Genomic DNA, 25,351 nt, shown 5'->3' with positions numbered 1-25,351 from the left:
AAAAATGAAGACTGCTGATTAAACATGTATGTATACCATCTCCTTTAGGTTTTATCCCAAAACACCACTAAAATGACCAAACGGTGATATTTTCCTATTGTTAATTGCTGGTAAGGGCACAGGTATGACAGATACTACTGACTGCCCCCCTCAAAATCATCCCTCCTCTACTTTCTTGCTACAAGAATTTTTTTCCATAGCTTTTTTTCATCAGCTCCAGAAAATGAATCATGATTTGCCTAGGCCAGTGGTTCTGAATTGATTGCTATTAGAATCAATTAGGTAGCTTTTTAAAAAATTCTAAAGCTTGAACCCCACTCCAGACCAATTAACTCTTAATGTTTTTCTTGTCATCTTGTATGACTTTAAGTCATTAATTCTCAACTGTGGCAGCACACCAGAATTACCTGGTGATCTTTTAAAAATGATGATGTCCAGGTTATATCCCAGACCAATTAAATCAGAATCGCTGGGAGTGGGACCCAGACATCAGTAACCAAGGTTAAGAATAACCAGCTTAAATTAAATGAAATAATTAACTCTCTGTTCTATTTGTTGCAGTTGTGTTTTTCTGCCTTATGCAGCCAAAAGTAACCTAATGGCAGTGGAAACACAGGTTCTAGCAGAGAGAGCTGGGTGTACTGGAAGTGTTTACTGAAGTTTAGAATATGTGTACTCTATTATCTCCTCATGATTTCATATTATAAAATATGGCCTTACATGAAGCAATTAAAATGAGCTCTATACTTAAGTGAACAATTCTCCACACAGAATAAAAAGCACAAACAGTAACAATAACTAACTGACACTAAGTAAATGGGCAGGTCCTCTTTTAAGTGTTTTATGTGAACCAACTCAATCCTTGGATCCACTCTATAATTCATTTACTTTCCACATTTTGCAGGATACTCTTATAATCCTTTTTATATAGAAATATTTTTAGTGACAAAACAGTACCACATACACATTTACATGTGTATGCATGTAAAAGGATATTTTAAAAGGATAAATAATTAACTGATAACAGTGGCTACCTTTGGGTACTTTGAGTAGATACCTTGGATTGGGGATTGTAGTTACATCAGACCTGAACCCCTTCATAACATACAAATTATTTTTATAACAAAATTATGATTATTAACTAAATATAATTTAACTAAAAATAAAATTTAAAAAGGAAAGCACTAGCATTTGGTCTAAGGAGATGCTCATTGTTTATAATGGCAATAATTTGTAAGCAAACCATGTTCAAAAAAGGGGGCTTGGTAAAATGGTAACATGATAAGGCCATTACAACTCATGGTAAAGATAAATGTGTAAAGACATGGACAGTTGTTCACAATGTATTGATATTTTGGCATGATAAAGGCAGGTTACAGGTCAATAGCCATAGTATGATCACATTTAGAAATGAATTCTCAGTATTGACAGCAGTTGTCTTTAACTGACAGGATTATAGATAACTTTTGTTACTTATTTGTGCTTCTCTGTGTTTTACAAATTTGTTGTAATAAATATTTTTTTTGTAATGAAAGAAATAAAGTATACAGCTATCTTCAGAAAAGTGACATATTTGACCCAGTATTCAAAGATTTTAAAAAAGAAATGATCTAAACATGGCACAGGTACAAGCACAGAGACATAAAATTTAAAAATTCAAATACATAATACAAACTATTCAAATAATATAACAATAGGTAGGCAATGCACAATGGAATACTAGTCAGCCATGAAAAATAATGAAATCTTGCCATTTGCAACCATGTGGATGGACCATGAGGGTATTATGCTAAGTGAAGTAAGACAGACAAAGAAAAATACCCTATGATCTCACTTATATGTGGAATTTAAACAAATAAGCAAACAAAAACCAAGCTCATAGATACAGAGAACAGATTGTTGGTTGCCAGAGACAGGGGGTGAGGGGGTGGGGTTGGGTGAAATGGGTAAAGGGGGTCAAAAGGTACAAACTTCCGGTTATAAAATAAATAAAGCTTGGGGATATAATGTACAGCATGGTGTAGACTTAATAGTACTGTATTGCATTTGAAAGTTATGAAGAGAGTAAATCTTAAAATTCATAAGAAAAAAAATTGTAACTATGTATGGTGATGGATGTTAACTAGACTTACTGTGGTGATCATTTTGCAATACAGTTGACCCTTGAACAACATGGGTTTGAACTGAGTAGTTTTACTTATAAGCAGATTTATTTCCGTAGTAAATACTATAGTACTACAGGATCTGTGGTTGGTTAAATCCAAGAATGCAGATACAGAGGAACTATGGATATGGAGGACCGACTGTAAGTGATATGAAGATTTTTGATTGTGCAGAGTCAGTGCTCCTAACTTCCACATTAACGGTCAACTGTATGTACAAATATTGAATCATTACGTTGTACATCTGAAACAAATATAATGTTATATGTCGATTATACCTCAGCAATTTAAAAAAAAAAGATCTTTTGGGACCCACCAAAAGACTTTGGGACCCACCAAAAAACTTTTAGGCAACCACTTTATACCATAATTGATTTAGAGGTCCCAAGAATGGGAAATAAAGGAGAGGGGAGCTAACATTTATTGAATTTCTGATGTGTACCAAGTGTTCTACATATCTTATTTCATTCTCAACAACATTGAGAATAAGAACCTCTTGTTTACAGGTTAAACAGCTTGTAGGTGGTGTAGCTGAGATCAGATGTCACATTTCATACTAGAATCCCTAATTTTTATACCATGTTACAGAGACTAGTAGTGTAGGTAAAATAACCTGAGGGATGATTTGTTTCTTTTTTTTCTGAGGGAGCCAATATTTAAACTAAAGTGTTAGTGAGAATAGATGGCAAAGAGGCAGAGGCAGACACTGCCTGATGGAGGATAGTGTGGGGGAGGGGTGTGGGGGAGGGGGTTGAGGGGACTGGGGAAGAGAAATGGAAAGAGTAGTTAAAAAAGAAATATAATATAGGGAGAACAGCAAAAGGTACCACACAAATCTGACTTGATTAGACAAAAATGTTATTAAAATAAAAATGTTAGACAATAAATATCTACATCTGTATCTAAGTCTATATCTCATTTTTATATCCCCCGCTTCCAAAAATGTATTTGAGGAGGCTAAGAATAAAGAAAAAATTTTAATCATACACAAAGGTCATACATCATAGGTATTCAATGTCAAAAACCCAGGCTAAGATTATTACTACAACTGATCATTTCTGAAGTGCTCAAATTCCTGGCAGTCAACACAAAAGGGAAATACTATATACGATGGATTAAATTATTCCTATTTGCCAGGACTATTTTTTTTTTTCTGGCAGCGCCTTGCGGTATGTGGGATCTTACTTCCCTGACCAGGGATCGAACCTGTGCCCCCTGCATCAGGAGCTCGGAGTCTTAACCACTGGACCGCCAGGGAAGTCCCTGCCAAAGACTATTTACAGGAGATAATCAAGACTTTGATGAGAAACATGCAGAAAATGTAATATCAATTGAGAGATTCATGTTATTAGAAGATTCCCCAAATTTCTACTCACATAATTATAGACACAATGCAATTCGATCAAAATCCCAAAAGATGTTTGAGTGGAACCAAACTATTTCAAAAATGTATATGGAATATGCAAAGAAACACAAACAGCCAAGACATTCTTGAGGAACAAGAAGGTAAGAGGACTTGTTCCAAATATTATAAAGTCACAGTGAATAAGATAGCAGAGTATTGCTGCAAGGGGAGACAAACAGAGCAATGGAACAAAACATAAAGTCCAGAAACAGATGTGGCCATAATGGTCACTTGATTTTTGGCTACAATGGCACTGCAGCTCAGTGTAGAAAAGATGAACTTTTCAATAAATGATACTGGAGCAACTGGATACTCACATGGGGGATAAAATGAAATTGAATCCCTACCCTACACAAATCAATTCCAGGTAGTGTAAAAACATACATGTTAAAGCTAAAAACGAGGAAGCTTTTAGAAGAGAACACAAGAAAATCTTCACTACCTTGAGGTAGCAGAAAATTTCTTAAACAAGCACTATTGAAAAAGATTTCATCACATTGAAATCCAAAACCTCTATTCACCCGAAGACACCAGAGTGAAAAACCAAGTCAGAGTAGAAGATAATATTTGTCACATGTGCAACTGACAGTAAACTAAAATATAGAAGATACATATTATGTATATATATTTTATATATATATTCAACTGCTATAAATCAGTTAGAGAAAAACAACCCAGTTAAAAATTGGCAAAGTATTTGAACAAGCATTTCACAAAAGAGGATATCCAGGCGGGCAAGAATTAGTGTTCAATTTCATTGATAATACAGGCATATCAATTAAATGTGCTAACACTAGGTATCTACCAAATTGGCAAAAATTTTAAAGTGTGACAATGCCAAGAGCTGGCATGACTGTGAAACAAAAGGAGCCTTTTTAAACTGCTGATTCAAGTAAAAAACTTGCATAGTATATTTAGAGAACAGTCCGGCACTGTCTAGTAAAATTGAAGATGCGCAAACCCAATCCCTCAACAATTTAATTACAATTTTAGTATATATATTAAAGAAATACAAGCACATGTGTACCAAAATATGTGCGCAAAACATTTGTAGTCACATTGCTTATAGCAGCCAAAAACTAGAAGCAAGTCAAATGTCCATGAAGAGTAGAATAGATAAGGAGTAAACTGATACTATTATACAAGATAGTATATAGAGGGCAATGGAAAAAAATGAACTGTAGTTATAGGAAATATGAATGAAGCTCACAAACATTTTTCATGAAAAAAGACACAAAAGAATGTCTATTCATACAAAGATAGAAAACAGACAAAAACTAAATCTATGTGGTTTTGGAATTCATATCAAAGCTCAAATGAAAGACAAAGAAATGATCACAGTGGTTATCACCAGAAGAGTATAATTGTTTGTGATTGTGGAGGGGTACATCAGAGGCTGCTTTAGAGATGGCTGTATTCTTTTTCTTGACCTGGGTATTCCTTACATCGGTCTTTATAATTATTTGCACAAATGGGTGTTAAATGCCATTTCTGTATCTAATTTGAAAGAAAAAAAAAAGACAGACATTCAAATAAATATGCACCTCTAAAAATGTTTCCAATATTAAATTATGTGGGGAAATACTTAAATATAATTTTATGTGAAAGTGTAGGCTATAAAACGGTAAATGCTGAGTAAAATCAATTTTTAAATATCACACTTTATATATGTACATAAAACATACTGGGAAGAAATTATCAAAAAGTTAGCATTGGTTTTAACTGGGAATTTAAATTTTCTTCATTGGGAATTGTACTTTTGAAATTATTTAAGATAATTTCACTTTATAATAAAAAAGAAATATATTTTTTTAAGAGGGCATAAAGAAAAATTAAACCATTTGTCAAATTAGGAAGAGAAAGTCACGTGTGTGGGTTGGGTTTTGGAGCAAATCACATTTCTCAAAGGAAAAATTCCATAGATCAGGTCACCTGACAGGCAAGAATTTTCAAGAGAAGGAAACCAAGTCATATCCTGACATAGAAAAGAGGATTTCAGGAAACAAGGGGAAACGACAAGCTACCTTGCAGGTGCCTTGTGGATGTTCAACAGCCATTCTTTACTCCACTCTGGAAGACTCTGCAAGCAGAGAAGAGTTGGAGAGAGAGAAAGGAGTCAGGAAAAACCAGGCTCTCTGGGAGCCCAAGTCAACCTACCACCCACCACCTACAGATATTAGGTCAGACAAGTCTTGGGCGTCCTGCTCAATACCAGCATTACAGACAAGCACGGTCATTTGCAGTTCTGGGCAGAAGGTGTCCCTGAGCTCACAGAGGTCTCCTGGTAAAAGAGCGCTGGAGTCACAAAGGCACAGACAAAGGCGCCCCACACCTACAGTGCTATATGGATACATAATCATAGGAACTCACATCACGGGCACACAGGCACCCCAAACCTCAACAAAATGGGCTGCAGACAGCCACGCAATCATACACACCCCGGGGACAGTCAGTCACAATCGCAGTAATAGGCACCCCCACGTACTCACATTCCCAGTGACATACATCATGGGGACACAATGACAAATTCACACGCACCCTACCACCAACAATATCACACACACACACACATCCCAAGGAGAAACAGACACAAATCTCACAGTTAAGCCATCCCACACCCACGGTTCAGCAAATGATCATAATAAATACACACACACACATCCCAAGTGTATACACAGTTTTACAACCGCGGTCAAGGAACCTCACACTCGCAAACAGTGCCACAACCGGTCACACAATTAAACCCCCAACACACCTGCACAATCAAATCCACAATCAAGCCCGTCTCCCGCCCTCACAGTTTGGTACAAGGTCACACAGACACAGAGACACAACCACAATCAGACACACACTCCTCACGATCGCCCCTTCCCAGCTGGCTCCCGTAGAGGCCGGAGGTTCCAGACACTCTCGGCTCCAACCCCGGGCTCCAGGCCATCTCACCTACGACTCCTCCGGTCTGGTCAGCACCGCTCCACTCTACTTGAAACAAATAGAGTCCAGCACCTCGCACAGCACCCTGAGGCCGTTTGCCCCAACCCGTCAGAAAATCCCGTCCACTCCTCAGGAGAAGGTCTAGTTCTCGCGGGAAGGAGCACTAGGTCTAGAGGCCTCTGGGAGATGTAGTCCAGAAAGCGACAGGCTACCAAAAGCTATCTCCTCTTCATCCTAATTCCCCCTGGCCGCGGAAGCCTGGAGCCGGCAGCGCACCTGAGGCTTCCGCGAGTCTCAGCTGACAAGAACTCCCTCGACCAAACTTTAGTCAAGTCGACCGCACTGACTCCATCACCCTGCCCAGTGGCTATAAATCCCTAGCTACTGTTACATACCCAGTTGAGTTCAATCTCTCTTCCCTACTGCGATAGTCTTTATAATAAGCCTTCCTTATCTGTTTACCTTGTCTGGTGCAACTTCTTTGACACATCCCAGCCTCAAGTTGCGGTTCTTTCAGGTTTTGGCGCTCACCCTGCAACATCCTGGGCCTCACGGCCTGCTGGGAAATGTAGTCCAGGACTTTGCCAGCGGCGGAGTGGACCCGGCCAAGATAGACTGCGTTCCCTAGGCGCTGAGGCGGGACTTGGCCTCAGTTAAATGCCTAGGAGGCTGGTAGGAATTACGCTTTGCCCTGGGAGCGCGCAGTTGCCTAGAGGCAAGCTGCTGCGGAAAGTGTCGGGGAGCCAGAAGAGCGAACCCGAATGCAGGACGTGAGTGTCTGGGACCAAAGCAGCCTAGGGAGTTTGAAGGGGAGAAATCCACAAGCCCAGTCACGTATGCGAGAGTGGGTGAAGGAGGGCCCGAGTGTGAGACCGTGATGAGATTGCGTGTGTGACTACATTTAGGGGTTAGTTGAATGGAAGAGAGACTGCATGCAGGTAAAATTGATGAGTGTGAGAGAGAGATGGGATCAAGATTATAAGTGGCTTTGTGAGGATGGAGGGTCATATTGTGGGCTTGTGTGGTTGGGAGTAATTGTGTGTGTGTGCACGTGGTAGGGCAAGATTGTGTGTGTATGAAAATATGTGTGTCATCACGTGATTGTGGGCCACTGCATGGGTGGCTGAGATAGTGGAGGAATCTGAATCCTCTCAGCCTCATTTCCTCTTCAAACTGAGATAATAGGATATGTCTTCCTGTAGATTCAATTTTAAGGAGAAAAAGCTCCCTGTTGATATAATAAATAACTTATACCATTTTAATATAAACACTTAAGATTCCAAACATTTTGTTCTGGAATAGAATACTGAATCAGTATGGCTTTTTAAACAGGGTGTATTTTATTATGGGGGTGCCTGTTTTGGGTTATGTCCACAAACTTATCCCCAGACGTTTTCCTCTTCTCTGTTCCTTGGGAGACATTGATGAGGTAAATATTCAGAAATGTGATTGTTCAGTTCAACCAGGAGGCTCAGCCACAATTAAAAGATGTTTAGAGGAAGTTGTATAGGTATATGATGCTGGAGAACTAGAGCAACATAGCCACATTATGTATGGATAACTTCTCCGTATAATCCAACTTTTGAAAGTAAAGTGACATCTCTGATATATTTAGAATCTTTACATGGCATAATGGGTTCAGCTTTGAGATGTAGGCTTCAGATATTCTCAAGCCCTCTGTGACATGATTGTATATGCTCAACCTTTAAGGCAAAAGGTTATTTACTTTGTTCCTTTTTATATGGTAATTTCCTTAAAGGCCCAAGGTCAGTCTGAGTTTGGAGATGGTGCTTGAATTCAAGCCTTTTGTGATTTTCCTATATACAGGCTCTCACATCACCAAACTGCATGAAATCTTCAAGTTAGGACAAGAAAATAGGCCATAGGTGGTGAGTAGAAGAAATGAAAAGGAGTGGGAGCCTTTTCTGTACAAGTGAATGAGTGGGAACCAGGCAGATGTGCCTGGGACAAGGGAGAGCACAGATAGATGTTCAGTGAGGCAATTTACACCATAAAATGTTTTCCAGGTTTTGCTATATAGACCCTACTCTTCTTGAGTTTTAGTTGATGTGAATCCTTCACTCATCATTCTTCCTCTATCAGTGCCCTCTTTATTTAAGCAGATCCTAGAGGACCATATTCTCTTCATTTTCATAGCCTACATATGCAGTCAGTCCTTCATACATCTGTAGTCTTTTAAAACTATTATGTTTCATGCTGCTGTTTCTTCTTATTACATTCCATTTTCTATCTTTCCATTGCTAAAAACTTCAGGGTTATAGTTTACCATTGTCATTGACTTCCCACAGTCATATTTTAGCAATCTCCTTTACCACGAGAAGCTGCTAGCTTAGAAATCATTGCTACTTTCCTCTTAGCTCCCCTCTCTGCCAAGTTTTTTACTTCATAATTGTTTTTAAAGGAATCATCTCATCGATTTTAAAAATTTAAATAAGGTTATAGTGAAAAAAGAAGTCTCCCTTTCAGTATTTCTCTTCTCCACATGTATCTACAGTGACTAGTTTCTTATGTTAACTACTTTGAGTTATTCTATGATTATACCAACATATCTGTATATATAACATTTTTATTTTTCACAAATGTTAGTATAGTATAAAGCACTTTGTTTTTTACTCACTATTATTTCTTAGAAGACATTCCGTATTAATATATATTCCTTTTTCTTATGGTGGTATAATGCTTTATGGTTGGGGAAATGTCATACTTTAACTAATACTATGTTAGTGAATTTTTAGGATGTTTTCAGGTTTGTGCAATTTTGGAATGAAATCCTTATATATTCAGCTTTGCACAGATGTGCATGTGCATCTTTCGATTTCCTCTAAGTGCTGGGTCAGAGGTTATGTATAAGTATTTGCAGTCCACAAAAGATGAATCACTTTCCATTTCCACCAAAAAATTTATGAAAGTGCCTATTTCCTGTTGCTGTCAAAATGTATTTCTTCATTCAGCAGATATTTATGGAGCCCTTTATCTGTGCCAGGTGCCGTTCTAAGCCCTAGGAAAGCATCAGTGAACAAAACGGTCCAAATTTCCTGTCCTCAAGGAGTTTACATTCTAGTCTGGGAAAGTGACCAGTGAACGTGTAAATGAAGTATATAGTGTTCCAGATAAAGGTAAGATCTGTAGAGAAAAATGAAGCTTGAAAATAAGATAGTGAGTGACAAGGGAGTTGTGATTTTAAATAGAATGGTTAGGAAAAGCCTTCCTAAGAAGAAAATATTTGATCAAAAACAAAAGGAAGAAGCAGTGACATTTGAAGATATTTGGATAAAGAGCATTATAAGCAGAGAAAACAGCTAAACATAAATGCCATAAGTTAGATACAAGCCTGGTGTATCCAAGGAGCAGTAAGTAGGCCAGCATAACAAAGTAGAGAGTAGTAGATGAGGTGAAAGAGCTAATGAGAGGACAAATTATGTAAGGCCTTGGAGAATATTTTAAGAAGTTTGGTTAGTCTTAGCAAGATGTCAAAGCAATAGTGGGTTTTGAACAGAAGAGTGACATGATCTTATATTTAAAAGACATCATTTGGGGTGCTGAGTAGAGAGTAGGGTGTAGGGGGACATAAAAGGAAGCAGGGAAACTAGCCAATGGGCTGTTGGAATAATCCAGGTAAGAGATAACTGTGACTCGGTCTAGGGTGATAGCAGTGGTAGTTAGGAGAAATAGTTGGATTCTAGATATATTTTGAAGATAGAGCTAAATGGATCTGTAGATTTGATGTGGGATATGAGAGAAAGAGAGGAACCTAGGCCAGCCCAAATATTGCAGCCCAAGAAACTAGAAGACCAGAATTGTCATTTACTAAGATAAAACTATAGAATGAGCAAGTTTTGGTGGGTAGATCGAGTTTGGTCTTTGCTCTGCTAAACCACTGAGATCAGTGACATAAGAGGAGAATTCTAAGGAAATCTATTAGGGTAAAACTAAATATAGTAACAGGTTGTTTTGGGTTTAATAGTGACACCCCAGAGATATGTCCACATCCTAACCCCCAGGACCTGTGAATGTGACCTTATTTGGAAAAAAGGGTCTTTACAGATGTAATTAAGTTAAGGATTGCTAGCTGAGATTATCCCAATTATCTGGTTGTGACCTAAATCCACTTACAATAGACAGAAGATAGAAGAAGGCTGTGTGAGGGCAGAGGCAGAGATTGAAGTTATGCAGCAACAAGCTAAGAACACCTGAGTCTAGTTCTGATTGTTGCTTTGTGTTTTGGGAGTGTCTTGATTTTTCTTGCCTTTTCATATGCCTTGAAATTTTTTGTTGTTGTTGAAAGCCAGACATTTTGTTTAGGACAGTAGTGTGCAGAAAAGGATTAACGTAGCAGACCTGAGACTTCTTATCCTTAGAAAGGCCTGCTTGAAGTTTGGCCCTTGGCTTGCAACTAGAACTTGGATTTTGAGAAGATTCCCATTATCCTCACTGATAAGAATGGCTTACTGTGCCTAAAGTGTTTGTGCAAACAATATAATTTATGCTAAATACCTGCTTTCCTTCTGAGAGTCTGAAATTCTGGTATGTGCCAGGCAGAGACTGCCTATGTGACCAGGCTCCGATAAAAACCCTAGGTACTGAATTTCTAATGAGCTTCCCTGGTTGGTACTATTTCACATGTATTAATGGCCTGGGTAACTCTACTGGGAAAGGATCCTTGGAAGAATGTGGTTGGTTTTTCCTGGACTTTGCCCAATGCACCTTTTCTTTTTTGCTGATTTTGCTTTGTATGTTTTGCTGTGAGTTCTCCCAGTGAATCATTGAACCTCGGAGGGAGGGTTGATCTTGGGGTCTTGCAACACCATAGTAACTGAGGAAAATAGTTTTTATCCCTGAATGGGGCATACATTTACTTCTGCAAAGCCTTTAGTGTGGAGTTTTGAGTTAATCCAGTTAGGAGTTTTAACAACTCAGCAAGGTAAGAGAGTCATACAATTTGTTTGCATTTATGTAAATTTCAAAGATAGGTAAGTGACAAACAAGATATTATTACATTAACAATCAGGATAGTGGTCAGCTGGGGTCTGAGGGGTGAGAAATGATCATATAGGGTGGGTGTTTCTTCTTGAGTTACCCATAGTTGTCATGGTACGAACGTGGGTTGGAAAAGAATTTCCAGACACAAGGCAGAATGAAAAGAAGATAGAATTTATTAGAGGGAAGTGTCGCTGCCAGAACAGCGGGCCGACTTCCTGATAGCCAGGGAGAACCTGAGCAAGGGTTACTGGTCTGTTTTCATAGCCAGGGAACAAAGGAACCTGCGAGTCATCTGCTGATTGGGCAGGGTATGTATACTTTCAGTGTGCAGAGCGTGAGAAGAACGGGACAAATATCTTTCCTTATATGAGACGGGAAAGGGACAGGGCATGCTGCTTGGGAGGGCTCTGGGACATTGTAATGGTCGCAATGTGACAGAGTGATAAGAGTCCTGTAACTCTTTGTTCCGGCAATGTTGGCCCTTTGAGTTTATATTGTTCTTTGTCCTTGGAGCACCACAACAATGTACTGTTTCTTCACTTGTATGGCGTTACACTGAACTTACACATTCTATGCAGTATTCTTCAGGTGTTTTCTATTTCACAATAAAAGAAATTAAAGAAAAAATATTTAAAGGTTACCTGATGATTTTGAAAATTCTGAAAAAATTACTCCTCCATCAGAAAGTTTAGATATACATCTAAATGACAAGCACATAGGAAAGGACACAAATGAGAAAAGCTGGCAAGTATTAACTTCAGCAAAAAGAATGGCTCAGACATGAATAACATTTACACAATACGAATGTAACCATGAACATTAATTTAAACCACTTTAAGGGTAATTGGAATAAGGTATTTGTCTGCTGATGTGAGGGATATTATACCTGGGTTCAAGGAGGAGCTTCAATGGCTTCACAGACAGGGGACACCCCTCTCCCTCTCCCGAGGGGGTGCCCCATAGATCCTCCCCTTTATCCTACCCTCAAGCCAGGGCTTGTGGGATAAGAGGTTTCCACCCGGCCAGGCCGAGGCGCAAGACCTTTCTGCCACATCATATGTGTCACATGCCCAGGCGGCGAGCTTGCAAAGAAAAGAATTGCACGCTCCTTCCAGAGGTAGTTTCCACGGCTCTGGACTACATTTCCCGGGGGCCATCGCGTTCACGGCTACTTCCTGTCGAAAGACCGAGTTGGCTTATGGTCCAAGTTCTCAGAGAGGGCCATTTGTTTGCGGAGGAACAGCAGCGTGGACTCAGCAGTTGAGACTTGCGTTCTAAACGCGGCCTGGAATTCGTTGACGCTTGCCAAAGATAGAGAGGTGTGAGGACAATGGTCTTTGCCGAGCGAAATGATAGGGTCCAAGACCGAGGCCTGTGAATGGAGACCACTAGGCTCTGGGCTCTTAAAGGTTGTCCCGGCTCCAGTCATTTCCCAGTGTCCGCCGTATCCGAGGCAAAGTTCTGTCCGCACACCGGCCCTTTCAGGACCATAGCAGGGGTCGTGCGCGAGTCCCTGAGGAACATCCACAGCTTGAGGGAACCGCAAAGTCGAGTGAGTCTAAGACCCGGAAGCGGAATGACCCCTGAGAGGCCGAGGCCGCCGCTGCGGGGGAGGGCAGTGAGGGGCTAACATTTTCGGAGTCTGAGGCTTTACCAGCCAGCAGGTGTGAGAAGGAAGACGGTGGGGAGTTGAGTATGTGTGTCCGCGCGCGCTAGCGATCGCGACAGGGAACCTTGGATGCGTGTGTGAAATTGATACAGAAGCAAGGTGTGGGAGTGATCGCATGGGAACCGTAGAGGTGTGTGTGTGTGTGTGTATGTGGACGGTGCGCTGGTGACGGGAGCAGTATGTGATTGTAATTTAGGTATGACTGTGCATGTATATGATTGTGACTGCGTCACCATGTGCGTGACCGTCTGTGTAAATATGGTAGCAGCAACTATGGGGCCAGAGACAAAGAATTGAGCGTTGCGTTTAGTAACATTCACAGTCATTCGTGAATGTGTGGAGAGCAGTTTCTGTGGGGCTATTAGTTGGATTGGAGTAGGGTAACGTAGAATGAGGGGAGAGGAATGGGAGACAGTGTAGACCACATATTCGAAGAGTTTTTCTGTAAATATGAAAATGGAACAGTAGCTGGTGTGGGAGAAGTAACCTATCGGTATGCTGGTGGGAATGAGCCATGAGAGAAGGAAAAGAAGTACAGGTAAGTGTGAGTAAGCCAGACTCATCTGTGTGGTGTGTACTGAAATTGCAAGAATAAAAGAAGGGTAGTAGCGTTGCAGCCAGTGAGCCAGGAGCTCAAGTTTTGAAAAAACAAGGGGAAGGAAATATACAGTGTTTGGTAGATGTCAGCAACAGTGAGGTGGTGGTGAGTTATATATGATCTCTTGGCATGAAATTCAAAGGTAGAGCTTTTGTGGAGGACAAAGGGAGAAAGGTCTGAGAGTAATAAGAGCAAGGAGGACACCTGCCCCACTTCCAGACCCAGTGGCAAGAGGCTGTAGGGAGGAAAAAAAAAAACGTAGAGAGGGCTGCGAGAGTCCTCTGGAGAGAGCCAGGTTTCTTTTAGATCCAGAGGTGAAGGGAGTGTTCAGGGAGGTGGTTGAGGATAAAAGAGGGGTTTATGACTGTGAATTCCAGAGGGCATATTGGAAAGTGTCAGGAGTTGAGGAGGGGTGAGAAAATGGGACATCCAACTGATGGGGAGTAGAGTGTCTGAAAAGAGAGATGATCAAGGAGCCTAGAGCTTTTTATGATGCACATAAACATGGATGCAGGGGATACTGATGCTTATTCTGGTTGGATTCACGGCAGTGTTGGAGAGGTAGTGTTGGGCTACAAAGGGGGACTTTTTTTTTTTACATCTTCATTGGAGTATAATTGCTTTACAATGGTGTCTTAGTTTCTGCTTTATAACAAAGTGAATCAGTTATACATATGTTCCCATATCGCCTCCCTCTTGCATCTCCCTCCCTGCCACCCCCCCATCCCACCCATCAAGGTGGTCACAAAGCACCGAGCTGATCTCCCTCTGTTATGCGGCTGCTTCCCACTAGCTATCTATTTTACGTTTGGTCGTGTATATATGTCCATGCCACTCTCTCGCTCTGTCACAGCTTACCCTTCCCCGTCCGCATATCCTCAAGTCCATTCTCTAGTAGGTCTGTGTCTTTATTCCCATCTTACCCCTAGGTTCTTCATGACATTTTTTTTTCTTAGATTCCATATATACGTGTTAGCATATGGTATTTGTCTTTCTCTTTCTGACTTACTTCAGTCTGTATGACAGACTCTATGTCCATCCACCTCACTACAAATAACTCAATTTCGTTTCTTTTTACGGCTGAGTAATATTCCATTGTATATATGTGCCACATCTTCTTTATCCATTCATCCGATGATGGACACGTAGGTTGTTTCCATCTCCTGGCTATTGTAAATAGAGCTGCAATGAACATTTTGGTACATGACTCTTTTTTTTTTAATAGATGTTTATTGGAGTATAATTGCTTTACAATACTGTGTTGGTTTCTGTTGTACACGAAAGTGAATCAGCCATATGCATACGTATGTCCCCATATCCCCTCTCTCTTGAGCCTCCCTCCCATCCTCCCTATCCCACCCCTCTAAGTCATCGCAAAGCACCGAGCTGATCTCCCTGTGCTATGCGGCTGCTTCCCACTAGCTATTTATTTTACATTTGGTGGTGTATATGTGTCCATGCCACTCTCTCACTTCGTCCCAGCTTACCCTTCCCCCACCCCGTGTCCTCAAATCCATTCTCTATGTCTATGTCTTTATTCCTGCCCTGCAACTAGGTTCATCAGTACCATTTTTTTAGGTTCCATATATATGTGTCAACATACAGTATTCGTTTTCTCTTTCTGACTTACTTTACTCTGTATGACAGACTCTAGGTCCATCCACCTCACTACAAATAACTCAATTTCATTTCTTTTTATGGCTGAGTAATATTGCATTGCATATATGTGCCACATCTTCTTTATCCATTCATCTGTCGATGGACATTTATGTTGGCTCCATGTCCTGGCTATTGTAAATAGTGCTGCAAGGAATGTTGTGGTATGTGACTCTTTTTGAATTATGGTTTTCTCAGGGTATATGCCCAGTAGTGAGATTGCTGGGTCCTATGGTAGTTCTATTCGTAGTTTTTTAAGGAACCACCATACTGTTTTCCATAGTTGCTGTGTCAGTTTACATTCCCACCAACGGTACAGGAGGGTTCCCTTTTCACCACACCCTTTCCAGCATTTATTGTTTCTAGATTTTTTCATAATGGCCATGCCAACCAGCATGAGGTGATACCTCATTGTAGTTTTGATTTGCATTTCTCTAATAATTAGTGATGTTGGGCATCTTTCATGTGTCTCTTAGCCATCTGTATGTCTTCCTTGGTGAAATGTCTATTTAGGTCTTCCGCCCTTTTTTTTTGCGGTACGCGGGCCTCTCACTGTTGTGGCCTCTCCCGTTGCGGAGCACAGGCTCCGGACGCGCAGGCTCTGGACGCACAGGCTCAGCGGCCATGGCTCACGGTCCTAGCCGCTCCACGGCATGTGGGATCTTCCCAGACCAGGGCATGAACCCGTGTCCCCTGCATCCGCAGGCGGACTCAACCAGTACGCCACCAGGGAAGCCCCCGCCCACTTTTTATTGGACTGTTTGTCTTTTGATGTTGAGCTCCATGAGCTGTTTGTATATTTTGGAGATTAATCCTTTGTCCTTTGTTTCATTTGCAAATACTTCCTCCCATTCTGAGGGTTGTCTTTCGTCTTGTTTATGGTTTCCTTTGTGGTGCAAAAGCTTTTAAGTTTAATTAACTGCCATTTGTTTATTTTTGTTTTTATTTCCATTACTCTAGGAGGTGGGTTAAAAAAGATCTTGCTGTGATCTATGTCAAAGAGTGTTTTTCCTTTGTTTTCCTCTAAGAGTTTTGTAGTGTGTGGTCTTAGCCAGATTCTTAACCACTGTGCCACCAGGGAAGTCCTATGGGATCTTCTTTATCATGCAATGATAGTGATACCACGTGGTAAAATAAATTAGACTGTAGCAATAATCAATACATTGGCACCTCCTCGGTGGAAAGTACAAATAGAAGGAAATGAAAATTTGCTTAATAATTTACTTGCTTTCAATTTCTTTTTTTTTTTTTTTTTTTAAACATCTTTATTGGAGCATAATTGCTTTACAATGGTATGTTAGTTTCAGCTTCACAACAAAATGAATCAGTTATATATATACATATGTTCCCATATCTCTTCCCGCTTGCGTCACCCTCCCTCCCACCCTCCCTATCCCACCCCTCCAGGCGGTCACACAGCACCGAGCTGATCTCCCTGTGCTATGCGGCTGCTTCCCACTAGCTATCTACCTTACGTTTGGTAGTGTATACATGTCCATGCCTCTTTATTGCTTTGTCACCGTTTACCCTTCCCCCTCCCCATAGCCTCAAGTCCATTCTCTAGTAAGTCTGTGTCTTTATTCCTGTTTCACCCCTAGGTTTTTCATGACATTTTTTTTTTCTTAAATTCCATATATATGTGTTAGCATACGGTATTTGTCTCTCTCTTTCTGACTTACTTCACTCTGTATGACAGACTCTAGGTCTATCCACCTCATTACAAATAGCTCAATTTCGTCTCTTTTTATGGCTGAGTAATATTCCATTGTATATATGTGCCACATCTTCTTTATCCATTCATCCGATGATGGACACTTAGGTTGTTTCCATCTCTGGGCTATTGTAAATAGAGCTGCAATGAACATTTTGGTACATGACTCTTTTTGAATTATGGTTTTCTCAGGGTATATGCCCAGTAGTGGGATTGCTGGGTCATATGGTAGTTCTATTTGTAGCTTTTTAAGGAACCTCCATACTGTTCTCCACAGTGGCTGTATCAATTTACATTCCCACCAACAGTGTAAGAGGGTTCCCTTTTCTCCACACCCTCTCCAGCATTTATTGTTTCTAGATTTTTTGATGATGGCAATTCTGACTGGTGTGAGATGATATCTCATTGTAGTTTTGATTTGCATTTCTCTAATGATTAGTGATGTTGAGCATTCTTTCATGTGTTTGTTGGCACTCTGTATATCTTCTTTGGAGAAATGTCTATTTAGGTCTTCTGCCCATTTTTGGATTGGGTTGTTTGTTTTTTTGTTATTGAGCTGCATGAGCTGCTTGTAAATTTTGGAAATTATTCCTTTGTCAGTTGCTTCATTTGCAAATACTTTCTCCCATTCTGAGGGTTGTCTTTTGGTCTTGTTTATGGTTTCCTTTGCTGTGCAAAAGCTTTGAAGTTTCATTAGGTCCCATTTGTTTATTTTTGTTTTTATTTCCATTTCTCTAGGAGGTGGGTCAAAAAGGATCTTGCTGTGATTTATGTCATACAGTGTTCTATGTTTTCCTCTAAGAGTTTGACAGTGTCTGGCCTTACATTTAGGTCTTTAATCCATTTTGAGTTTATTTTTGTGTGTGGTGTTAGGGAGTGATCTAATCTCATACTTTTACATGTACCTGTCCAGTTTTCCCAGCACCACTTATTGAAGAGGCTGTCCTTTCTCCACTGTACATTCCTGCCTCCTTTATCAAAGATAAGGTGACCATATGTGCGTGGGTTTATCTCTGGGCTTTCTATCCTGTTCCATTGATCTATCTTTCTGTTCTTATGCCAGTACCATACTGTCTTGATTACTGTAGCTTTGTAGTATAGTCTGAAGTCAGGGAGCCTGATTCCTCCAGCTCTTTTTTTTGTTCTCAAGATTGCTTTGGCTATTCGGGGTCTTTTGTGTTTCCATACAAATTGTGAAATTTTTTGTTCTAGTTCTGTGAAAAATACCAGTGGTAGTTTGATAGGGATTGCATTGAATCTGTAGATTGCTTTGGGTAGTAGAGTCATTTTCACAATGTTGATTCTTCCAATCCAAGAACATGGTATATATCTCCATCTGTTTGTATCCTCTTTAATTTATTTCATCAGTGTCTTATAGTTTTCTGCATACAGGTCTTTTGTCTCCTTAGGTAGGTTTATTCCTAGATATTTTATTCTTTTTGTTGCAGTGGTAAATGGGAGTGTTTTCTTGATTTCACTTTCAGATTTTTCATCATTAGTGTATAGGAATGCCAGAGATTTCTGTGCATTAATTTTGTATACTGCTACTTTATCAAATTCATTGATTAGCTCTAGTAGTTTTCTGGTAGCATCTTTAGGATTCTCTGTGTATAGTATCATGTCATCTGCAAACAGTGAAGTTTTACTTCTTCTTTTCCGATTTGGATTCCTTTTATTTCCTTTTCTTCTCTGATTGCTGTGGCTAAAACTTCCAAAACTATGTTGAATAAGAGTGGTGAGAGTGGGCAACCTTGTCTTGTTCCTGATCTTAGTGGAAATGCTTTCAGTTTTTCACCATTGAGGACGATGTTGGCTGTGGGTTTGTCATATATGGCCTTTATTATGTTGAGGAAAGTTCTTTCTATGCCTACTCTCTGCAGGGTTTTTATCATAAATGGGTGTTGATTTCGTTGAAAGCTTTCTCTGCATCTATTGAGATGATCATATGGTTTTTCTCCTTCAATTTGTCAATATGGTTTATCACATTGATTGATTTGCATGTATTGAAGAATCCTTGCATTTCTGGAATAAACCCCACTTAATCATGGTGTATGATCCTTTTAATGTGCTGTTGGGTTCTGTTTGCTAGTATTTTGTTGAGGATTTTTGCATCTATGTTCATCAGTGATATTGACCTGTAGTTTTCTTTCTTTGTGACATCCTTGTCTGGTTTTTGTACCAAGGTGATGGTGGTCTCGTAGAATGAGTTTAGGAGTGTTCCTCCCTCTGCTATATTTTGGAGGAGTGTGAGAAGGATAGGTGTTAGCTCTTCTCTAAATGTTTGATAGAATTCGCCTGTGAAGCCATCTGGTCCTGGGCTTTTGTTTGTTGGAAGATTTTTAATCACAGTCTCAATTTCAGTGCTTGTGATTGGTCTGTTCATATTTTCTATTTCTTCGTGATTCAGTCTTGGCAGGTTTGCATTTCTAAGAATTTGTCCATTTCTTCCAGGCTGTCCATTTTATTGGCATAGAGTTGCTTGTAGTAATCTCTCATGATCTTTTGTATTTCTGCAGTGTCAGTTGTTACTTCTCCTTTTTCATTTCTAATTCTATTGATTTGAGTCTTCTCCCTTTTTTTCTTGATGAGTCTGGCTAATGGTCTATCAATTTTGTTTATCTTCTCAAAGAACCAGCTTTTAGGTTTATTGACCTTTGCTATTGTTTCCTTCATTTCTTTTTCATTTATTTCTGATCTGATCTTTATGATTTCTTTCCTTCTGCTAACTTTGGGGGTTTTTTTGTTCTTCTTTCTCTGGTTGCTTTAGGTGCAAGGTTAGGTTGTTTATTCGAGATGTTTCCTGTTTCTTAAGGTACAATTGTGTTGCTATAATCTTCCCTCTTAGAACTGCTTTTGCTGCATCCCATAGGTTTTGGGTCATCGTGTCTCCATTGTCATTTGTTTCTAGGTATTTTTTGATTTCCTCTTTGATTTCTTCAGTGGTCACTTCGTTATTAAGTAGTGTATTGTTTAGCCTCCATTTGTTTATATTTTTTACAGATCTTCTCCTGTAATTGATATCTAGTCTCATAGCGTGTGGTCGGAAAAGATACTTAATACAATTTCAATTTTCTTAAATTTACCGAGGACTGATTTGTGACCCAAGATATGATCTATCCTGGTGAATGTTCCATGAGCACTTGAGAAAAATGTGTATTCTATTGTTTTTGGATGGAATGTCCTATAAATGTCAATTAAGTCCATCTTGTTTAATGTATCATTTAAAGCTTGTGTTTCCTTATTTATTTTCATTTTGGATGACCTGTCCATTGGTGAAAGTGGGGTGTTAAAGATCCCTACTATGAATGTGTTACTGTCTATCTCCCCTTTTATGGCTGGTAGTATTTGCCTTATGTATTGAGGTGCTCCTATGTTGGGTGCATAAATATTTACAATTGTTATATCTTCTTCTTGGGTTGATCCCTTGATCATTATGTAGTGTCCTTCTTTGTCTCTTCTAATAGTCTTTATTTTAAAGTCTATTTTGTCTGATATGAGAATTGCTACTCCAGCTTTCTTGTGTTTTCCATTTGCATGGAATATCTTTTTCCATCCCCTTACTTTCAGTCTGTATGTGTCTCTAGGTCTCAAGTCAGTCTCTTGTAGACAGCATATATATGTGTCTTGTTTTTGTATCCATTCAACCAATCTGTGTCTTTTGGTGGGAGCATTTAGTCCATTTACGTTAAAGGTAATTATCGATAGGTATATTTCTATTCCCATTTTCTTAATTGTCTTGGGTTCGTTATTATAGGTCTTTTCCTTCTCTTGTGTTTCTTGCCTAGAGAAGTTCCTTTAGCATTTGTTGTAGAGCTGGTTTGGTGGTGCTGAACTCTCTCAGCTTTCGCTTGTCTGTAAAGGTTTTAATTTCTCCATCAAATCTGAATGAGATCCTTGTAGGGTAGAGTAATCTTGGTTGCAGGTTTTTCTCCTTCATCACTTTAAATATGTCCTGCCAGTCCCTTCTGGCTTGCAGAGTTTCTGCTGAAAGATCAGCTGTTAAGCTTATGGGGATTCCCTTGTGTGTTATTTGTTGTTTTTCCCTTGATGCTTTTAATATGTTTTCTTTGTATTTAATTTTTGACAGTTTGATTAATATGTGTCTTGGCATATTTCTCCTGGGATTTATCCTTTATGGGACTCTCTATGCTTCCTGGACTTGATTAACTATTTCCTTTCCCATATTAGGGAAGTTTTCAACTATAATCTCTTCAAATATTTTCTCAGTCCCTTTCTTTTTCTCTTCTTCTTCTGGATCCCCTATAATTTGAATGTTGGTGTGTTTAATGTTGTCCCAGAGGTCTCTGAGACTGTCCTCAGTTCTTTTCATTCTTTTTTCTTTATTCTGCTCTGCAGTCGTTATTTCCACTATTTTATATCTTCCAGGTCACTTATCCGTTTTTCTGCCTCAGTTATTCTGCTACTGATCCCATCTAGAGTATTTTTAATTTCATTTATTGTGTTGTTCATTGTTGGTTGTTTCATCTTTAGTTCTTTTAGGTCCTTGTTAAATGTTTCTTGCATTTTGTCTATTCTATTTCCAAGATTTTGGATCATCTTTACTATCATTAATCTCAATTCTTTTTCAGGTAGACTGCCTATTTCCTCTTCATTTATTAGGTCTGGTGGGTTTTTATCTTGCTCCTTCATCTGCTGTATGTTTTTTTGTCTTCTCATTTTGCTTCTTACTATGTTTGGGGTCTCCTTTTTGCAGGCTGCAGGTTCGTAGTTCCCGTTGTTTTTGGTGTCTGTCCCCAGTGGCTAAAGTTGGTTCAGTGGATTGTGTAGGCTTCCTGGTTGAGGGGACTAGTGCCTGTGTTCTTTTGGATGAGGCTGGATCTTGTCTTTCTGGTGGGCAGGTCCACGTTTGGTGGTGTGTTTTGGGGTGTCTGTGGACTTATTATGATTTTAGGCAGCTTCTCTGCTAATGGGTGGGGTTGTGTTTCTGTCTTGCTAGTTGTTTGGCATAGGGTGTCCAGCACTGTAGCTTGCTGGTCGTTTAGTGAAGCTGGGTGCTAGTGTTGAGATGGAGATCTCTGGGAGATTTTCGCCATTTGATATTACGTGGAGCTAGGAGTTCTCTTGTGGACCAGTGTCCTGAAGTTGGCTCTCCCACCTCAGAGGCACAGAACTGACTCCTGGCTGCAGCACCAAGAGCCTTTCACTCACATGGCTCAGAATAAAAGGGAGAAAAAGTTGAAAGAAAGAAAAATAGAAAGAGGGTAAAATAAAATAAAATAAGGTAAAATAAAATAAAGTTATTAAAATAAAAGGTAATTATTAAGAAAAAAAATTTTTTTAAGTTAAAAAAAAAGGACAGATAGAACCTTAGGACAAATGGTGAAAGCAAAGCTATAGAGACAAAATCTCACACAGAAGCATACACATACACACTCACAAAAAGAGGAAAAGTGGAAAAAATCATAAATCTTGCTCTCAAAGTCCACCTCCTCAATTTGGGATGATTCGTTGTCTATTCAGGTATTCCACAGATGCAGGGTACATCAAGTTGATTGTGGAGCTTTAATCCGCTGCTTCTGAGGCTGCTGGGAGAGATTTCCCTTTCTCTTCTTTGTTCTCACAGCTCCCGGGGCTCAGCTTTGGATTGGGCCCCGCCTCTGCGTGTAGGTCGCCTGAAGGCGTCTGTTCTTTGCTCAGAGAGGACAGGGTTAAAGGAGCAGCTCATTCGGAGGCTCTGGCACACTCAGGCCTGGGGGAGGGAGGGGTACGGATGTGGGGTGAGCCTGTGGCATCAGAGGCCGGCGTTACGTTGCACCAGCCTGAGGCGTGCGGTGCGTTCTCCCGGGGAAGTTGTCCCTGGATCCCGGGACCTGGCAGTGGCGGGCTACACAGGCTCCCCGGAAGCGGGGTGTGGATAGTGACCTGTGCTTGCACACAGGCTTCTTGGTGGCGGCAGCAGCAGCAGCCTTAGCGTCTTATGCCCGTCTCTGGGGTCCGCGCTTTTAGCCGCGGCTCATGCCCATCTCTGGAGCTCCTTTAAGCAGCACTCTTAATCCTCTCTCCACGCGCACTAGGAAACAAGGAGGGAAGAAAAAGTCTCTTGCCTCATCGGCACATCCAGACTTTTCCCCGGACTCCCTCCCAGCTAGCCGTGGTGCACTAACCCCCTGCAGGCTGTGTTCACGCCGCCAACCTCAGTCCTCTCCCGGCGCTCCGACTGAAGCCCGAGTCTCAACTCCCAGCCCCGCCCGCCTCGTCAGGTGAGCAGACAAGCCTCTTGGGCTGGTGAGTGCTGGTCGGCACCGATCCTCTGTGCGGAAATCTCTCCGCTTTGCCCTCCGCACCCCTGTTGCTGTGCTCTCCTCCGCGGCTCTGAAGCTTCCCCCCTCCGCCACCCGCAGTCTCCGCCCGAGATGGGGCTTCCTAGTGTGTGGAAACCTTTCCTCCTTCACGGCTCCCTCCCACTCGTGCAGGTCCTGTCCCTATTCTTTTGCCTCTGTTTATTCTTTTTTCTTTTGCCCTACCCAGGTACGTGGGGGAGTTTCTTGCCTTTGGGGAGGTCTGAGGTCTTCTGCCAGCGTTCAGTAGGTGTTCTGTAGGAGTTGTTCCACGTGTAGATGTATTTCTGGTGTATATGTGGGGAGGAAGGTGATCTCCGCATCTTACTCTTCCACCATCTTCCCAGGAGTCTCGAAAGGTGGACTTTTGAGAATTCCCTCCGAAAGAAGAAATCTGAGGATGGAACATTTAAGAGTGGTTGGGGTAGGCAGAATAATGCCCCTGCAAGGATGTCTGGACACCTGTGAATGTGTTACCTTACAAGGCAAAAGGAACTTTGCAAATGGGATTAAGTTAAGGACCTCGAAGTGAGGAGATTATCCTAGATTATCCAGTTGGGCCCAAACTAATTACCTGGGTCCTTAAAGTCAGTAAATCTTTTCCAGCTGAGTTTAGAGTCAGAGAGAGGTGTGATCACAGAACAGTGGTCAGAGAGATGCAAATTTGCTGGTTAGATAAAGGAAGGTAGCCTTGAGCCAAGGAGTGTTGGTGGCCTCTAGGAACTGGATAATGTAAGGAAATTAATTCTCCCCTAGAGCCTGCAGAAAGGAACACAGCCTTGCCGACACCTTGCTCTTAGCCCAGTGAGAACCATGTCAGACTTTTACCTAACAGTAAGATAATAAAGTTGTATTGTTTTAAGCCACTGCATTTATAATTTGTTACTAGTAGAAAACTAATATAGTGGTATAGTTTTTTAGCCTCAGTTCTGTGGAAGGCTTTTGAACTGTGTGACATGAGGGGAACTCAATCCCTATTGATAAAATATAGAACTTTAGGTAAAGCTCATAGGCCCCCTCTTGTAATTTACAGTTTTACTGCATTGTGATATTTTTTAACATTGGAAATTAATGAATTTTTCTTCATGATCTAATATATGGTCAGCCTATAGTTATTTGTTTTGCACTTAGTTTATCTTGGATTGAGAGAAATATGTTAAAATTCTCTATTATTAATGAAATTTTATCTTGTACAACCTGTAACTTCTGCTTCATGAAACTTCCTGCTGTTAGTTGATATATAGATATTCATAATTGTTTTATGTTTATTGAGAATGGTAGACTTTAGTATTTTAGCATCTTCAAGATCGTGGCCCTTGCTTATTTGTTTGTTTGCATTTCGTCTTGTATATATTTCTCCATAATTTGTAAAATAAACCTTTTTTGAAGTTTATCATGTATACAGACAAGTGTATACATGATGATACAAACAACCAATACAATCAAAATTGTACACCTTGAGTTACCACAAAGGGAACACCCATGTAATAAGCACCCAGATCAAGAAATAAACGATTGTCTGCATTCCAGAAGTCCCTCTTGTGCTCCTGTTCAGTCAGTAGCTTCCCCAAAGTAACCACCATACATCAGTTTCATCTGTTTTTGAACTTATGTGTTAAGTGGAGTCATATAGTATATAACCTTTTGACTTCTTTTGTGCAACATTATGTTTATGAGATTCATCCATATTGTATGTAAATATAGCTTACTGTTTGCATTGCTAAATGCACTAGTATTCCAGTGCATGAATATACCAACTATATTTGTCCATTCAACAGTTGTCATACAGTTGATAGACATTTAGAACTCTTTATGTCCCCTGTATCTGAAGGACAGCTTGGCTGCATGTCAAATCTTTGACTCTCTCATTTGTTTTTCCACAAGTATATTGTAGGAGCTACCTCACTATTTGGGGC

General features: G+C 40.3%; 2 protein-coding genes across 19 annotated transcripts in view; one reads left to right on the top strand and one right to left on the bottom strand.

The window, feature by feature from the left end:
• The window catches only part of LOC115862591 (zinc finger protein 420), a 134,238-nt gene extending 127,245 nt beyond the window's left edge, over positions 1 to 6,993 (bottom strand). For 7 of the 8 annotated variants that reach the window (XM_060288761.1, XM_060288752.1, XM_060288756.1 and 4 more), the window contains exons 1-2: positions 6,511 to 6,647; positions 5,592 to 5,647 (exon numbers count right to left, since the gene is read on the bottom strand). The gene's annotated coding sequence lies outside the window, so the exon portion shown is untranslated. Of the gene's footprint in view, positions 1 to 5,591; positions 5,648 to 6,510; positions 6,648 to 6,963 lie in introns of those variants that run through there. The other variant, XM_060288754.1, reaches the window with a different exon arrangement.
• A 109-nt stretch (positions 6,994 to 7,102) lies between these two features.
• ZNF790 (zinc finger protein 790) overlaps positions 7,103 to 25,351 on the top strand; it is a 39,243-nt gene continuing 20,994 nt past the window's right edge. For 2 of the 11 annotated variants that reach the window (XM_060288775.1, XM_060288771.1), the window contains exons 1-2: positions 7,103 to 7,271; positions 9,506 to 9,638. The gene's annotated coding sequence lies outside the window, so the exon portion shown is untranslated. Of the gene's footprint in view, positions 7,272 to 9,505; positions 9,639 to 12,697; positions 13,055 to 13,087; positions 13,167 to 13,227; positions 13,710 to 23,171; positions 23,358 to 25,351 lie in introns of those variants that run through there. The other 9 variants (XM_070044160.1, XM_070044159.1, XM_060288772.1 and 6 more) reach the window with 9 other exon arrangements.

This window comes from Globicephala melas, chromosome 19 (genome assembly GCF_963455315.2).
Source record: "Globicephala melas chromosome 19, mGloMel1.2, whole genome shotgun sequence".
NCBI classification, from domain to species: domain Eukaryota; kingdom Metazoa; phylum Chordata; class Mammalia; order Artiodactyla; family Delphinidae; genus Globicephala; species Globicephala melas.
Note: the sequence above shows the minus strand (reverse complement) of the source record. Positions and strands in the feature narration are given on the sequence as shown.